The sequence below is a fragment of the Poecilia formosa genome, unplaced genomic scaffold (genome assembly GCF_000485575.1).
Source record: "Poecilia formosa unplaced genomic scaffold, Poecilia_formosa-5.1.2 Scaffold410, whole genome shotgun sequence".
In the NCBI taxonomy this organism is placed as follows: Eukaryota; Metazoa; Chordata; class Actinopteri; order Cyprinodontiformes; family Poeciliidae; genus Poecilia; species Poecilia formosa.
This window is the reverse complement of record NW_006800349.1, coordinates 308,579-313,174: the sequence shown is the minus strand read 5'-3', so window position 1 is coordinate 313,174 and position 4,596 is coordinate 308,579. Positions and strand designations below refer to the sequence as shown.

The 4,596-nt window shown below is 41.8% G+C and overlaps 1 protein-coding gene across 1 annotated transcript in view; it reads left to right on the top strand.

The window, feature by feature from the left end:
• Positions 1 to 1,630: 1,630 nt before the first annotated feature.
• The window catches only part of plag1 (pleiomorphic adenoma gene 1), a 10,206-nt gene continuing 7,240 nt past the window's right edge, over positions 1,631 to 4,596 (top strand). The window contains exon 1 of the mRNA XM_007576561.2: positions 1,631 to 2,349. The gene's annotated coding sequence lies outside the window, so the exon portion shown is untranslated. The remainder of the gene's footprint in view (positions 2,350 to 4,596) is intronic.

Sequence of the window (4,596 nt, the reverse complement as noted above, 5' to 3'; positions counted from 1 at the left end):
ACAACAGACACTAAGTCACGTTATTGCTCGGATTTTACGGCGCCACCTTAAGTCCCTGAACGTCACATTTTAACGGACAAAAAGCGCAACGCGACTTGGATGTAACGAGTAACGCGACACTTTTGTAGAAATGTAGTGAAGTAGAAAGTACAGATACTTACTGTAAAATGTAGTGGAGTAAAAGTAGAAAGTATCCATTATTAAATCTTACTTAAGTAAAGTACAGATACATGAAAATTGTACTTAAGTACTGTAACGAAGTACTATTATTTTCCTTGAAACGTAAACAAGCAACACTTAGCCTGGCGGCGGGGCTAGTAAAGCATGGCGGGCCGCCAGGCACTGGGGGAAACCCTGAGCTGGTAGATGTGCCTCTGTGTGTGACAAACGAAGTTGTCAAATCCCATCGCTAACATGAACACAGAAGCTATAATGCAGGGGTCCCCAAACTACGGCCCGTGGGCCGGATTCGGCCCGTCTTCTCATTTGGTCCGGCCACCTGAACAATACCAGAGAGCATTCAGTGTTTTTTTTTTTCATATATATGTGGATTTTTCTTCAACCACCAGGGGGGCTCTTGAGCAGATATGAAACTTAGTTTCCCTCAATGGAATATATACTAGTCAGTATCAGTCACGTTTCGCTCACGGCTTTTTTCCATTTGCATTCTGGGTAAAAATCTATCTACAAACGCGAATATGTCGTCGGCAGTAACACCCCCCTACCCCCCTCAACAAAAGTTTTCTAAGGTTTCTTTCTCGAAAAACTAAGACCGGCCCCCGACCAGAAAAGGGAGCAGTTATGTGGCCCTCGCAGGAAAAAGTTTGGGGACCCCTGCTATAATGGCTGGGAAATTGACTGAAGATGAATACAAACTAAAACTGGAGTATAGACATTTTTTATGAATAAGAGCCTGGCTCTTTATAATCAAGTTGAATATAATTTCAGATTTTTGTATAACTTTTCTGCATGTTAACTTGGAAAGTGAGCTATTGTTGCAGGTTAATTATCTAAACTACAGAAAAGTTATTGTTCGGGATGCTCAAATATGGAAAAATTGGACTGATGTTGATCTGATAGTAATACTGCTGTTAGCTTTACCAATATTTATGTTCTATCTGATTGCTCGATTAATCGTAAGAGCCCCCTAGAATACTCGATTACTAAAATATTTATTTATTTAGAAGTTAAATTAAGTCAAATTTATTTTCTTTCAAGGCATTTTTATAACTGAAGGAATCATAGTTACTTGATTGTGCCATATTATGGCATGTTCTTGGAAATTGAATAGTACTTCACCTTTAAAAGCGTGCAAGCTTAAGGTGGCAAAATAAATAAATAAATTCAGAGGATATGTTTATGACCTGATAAATATGTGCCATTTAACGGAAAGTGTGAATGTTTGGAGGAGTGGCAGAACGCTTACACCGAAGTAGTTTGAGTGACAACGCCGTCACAATATCACATGTCACTAGAGAGTAATGAATGAAGAACTGATTAATGAACCTTTCGACAAAAGCAATGGGTTTGAAAGTGTAATTGGTCCATAAGGCTTCATTTGGCCATCAACACCGGCTGGCTAAGAGCTCTTCTACCTGTTCAGGTGATGTCATGGAGAAAACCCACCTACCTTTACCAAGGACACCTACAATACGACGCTGGGAAGACTATAGGAACCGCTGTGGACCCACACGGCTGAAGGTCATGGCTCAGTTATGAAACAAACCGGAGTGACTGACTCAGCTGGTATCACACTGCTGTACCACGTACTATCTGCTAAATCCTCTCCAAATTAAATCATATGATGTCCTGCTCTAGAAAGCTACAAATAACTAGCAAACTCGTGCTTCCAAATGCACTGTGACGCCTGCTACAGCGTATCAGGAAACTCCGCCAAAGTCGTCGTCACCTGAATGTAACATCAAACCAATGAAAGTGCCGGAAAGCGCTAACCCCGTCGCATGACAGCCCGGCAGTCCAATAGGATTCCTTCTGCGGTCCGTTCTTCCTCCTATCGTTGTGAAACAGAGCAAAGCACTAATAACGATTGACAGGATGACTAGCAAGTCCAAAAAAAAGCCGTTTATTGAAAGGCCTGTACGAGAGATGGACGTGAAAATGGCAGCGCCGTCAACAAATCACATGAAGCAGGGCACCGGGGTGGGCGTGGCCACTGTATAGTGCGGTTGCATCGCAGCGCATACACAATGGCTGCCCGAAAGAGGAGAGAGCAAACAATTTTCAGGCCCGCCGCGTCTGGCAAAAAATATGAGAAAAAAATTATAAAAAATTCGGAAAATAGTTGAAAGTCAAGAAAAAGTCCACAGAAAGGATGTGGAAGCTCCCAGGGTAAGTTTGGTGTAAATGAAACAAACGGGCACTCCGCTGATGCCTTCAAATATCGGGGTTATTTAAATGAGGAGAGGTGGGGGTGAGTTGGGGGAAAAAGTTTCTGTTAATCAGTCCTCCGTTACGGAGCAGAGAAAAAAGTAGCGAAGTATTTTCCTTCTGAAAACCCGTGAAGAAGTTCAGTCAGTGCTGACAGGAATGCGTGTCATAGTGCGCCTCCACCAACGTTAAAGAAGTGACAGAAAGTTGGAGTTGACTGCTTTTTTTTATTATTATTATTTAATGACAGCGACAGTGCGCTGGGCTTTGCAAGAAACCTAAACTCAGAAATAACATCCATTCTATCTGCTGTGTTCAGATACACTTGTTTATCTTTTACCCACATGCTGGTTACCGTGAGCAGGGTCAATACGTTTCTTTAAGCATTTCTTTGTGAAAAATGAGGACAACCCCAGTAGCGACAGGCTATAGTGAGAGGGGAGATTCATAGTGCATGCAGAAACGGATGGCAGACTGGCATCGCTGTAACCGGGAGGAAAACAAACCAGTCTATAGTCATTAAAGGTGGAGAGGGAAGGTTGGTTTGGCTGGCAGTTGAGGGTTTCTGGAAGATGGTAAAGTTGTGCAGAGCGGGGCGTCTGTCTGCAGGACGGTTCACACTGCTGCTTCCACATGCTGACGCGGGTAATTGAAGAGATGATGTGCTGTACTCATCTGTGCTGCTGTATGCCTGGCTGGAACCTTTTACTCTTATTTGCTGGTGTTCATGATGACGGTGAACATTAGTTGTCCTGCTTTGAGTTGGAATTTACTCAAGAAAACTGAGCCACTAAAAAGAAAAAAAAAATTATATATACTGTTATACTGCACAATTATTACGCAAGTTGTACTTTGATGATTAATTTTATAGTTGAACATCTACAGCGCTGTCAATCCAAAATGTTAATAACCTTTCAAACCTCAATATTTAAGAAAGTAAAAGTGAGATTTTGGCTTTCTTAGGACAATATCTATGTGTGCACACTAAAGCTATTAATGTGCAGCATTATTATGCAACTGAATTCAAACTGAAAATTTTCCCATCTCACTTGTTTATTGTCATCTGTTAAAGTGAGAATAATAACCATTTCTGACATTTAAAAAAATAAATCAGTGACCAATATATTCACCCTTCTTTTCAATAACAGTTATAGACCTTCCATTTATAGAGTCTGTCAGTTTCTTGATTCAAGGATGCAAGAATTTTTTTATTGCCATATCACCTTTGCTCGTTTGTGGTACAAAATTCTAACTCAGGTTCTAGATAAAGAAATTTAATGTACTAACAAAAAATAAATCATAAAGTAATTCATGTGATATATAGATATACACATTAAAAAGTGTGTGTGTGTGTAAATAATTTATGAGATGAAGTTGAATTAGACTGCTGTACTCAAGCTGCACCTGATGGCTGAAGGGAAGAATCTGTTTCTCAGCTGAGCGGACTTGCCCTGGATGCTCCTCAGTCTCCTGCTTGAGGGGAGCGGCTGGAACAGACTGTGTGCAGGATGGGTGGAGTCCTTCTTGATGTGAAGAGGACTCCTTACAGTCCTCTGTGCAGTCTTAACCATGCTCTGCAGAACTGTCCTCTCAGCTGCCGTGCTATGCGGTGATGCAGGTCCAGAGGACGCTCTCCACCACACAGCGATAGAAGCTCCTCAGAACTGAGTTCACAAGTCCAGCTGTCTGTAGTTTCCTGAGGAAGTAGAGATGCTGGTGGGCCTTCCTGACCAGACAGGAGCTGTTGGCACTCCCAGGGTTTCCCCCAATGTATTATAGGCCTGGCAGCCCGCCGTTCTTTACTAGCCCCGCCGCCAGGGTTAGGATTACCCCTAACCCTTACCCGCCTTTCTTGTTTATGTTTTTAGTAAAATAATAATAATAATAAAAAAACACATTGTTATTTTTTTTTAAAGTCAGATTGCGAGGGTCTCTATTGCTCTGAGCGTTTCACTGGCAGATCAGATTTATTCCTAAATTATAAAAGATATGTTTATAGAAGATAGGTTTATAGTTTATGCATTTAAAGCTGGACCAGTCACACTGCTGGTGCCTCTGCGGTGTTGCATCATGCGCTGCAGCAGCTGGATGTCTTAAGTTTATCTCAGTGCGGATCGTGCGCGCCTCCTTTCATTCAAATTGGACACAGGCTGACCTGTATGGATATTTACATCAAACCCCTGTGAGGAATTATGTTTCCTTCCAGAG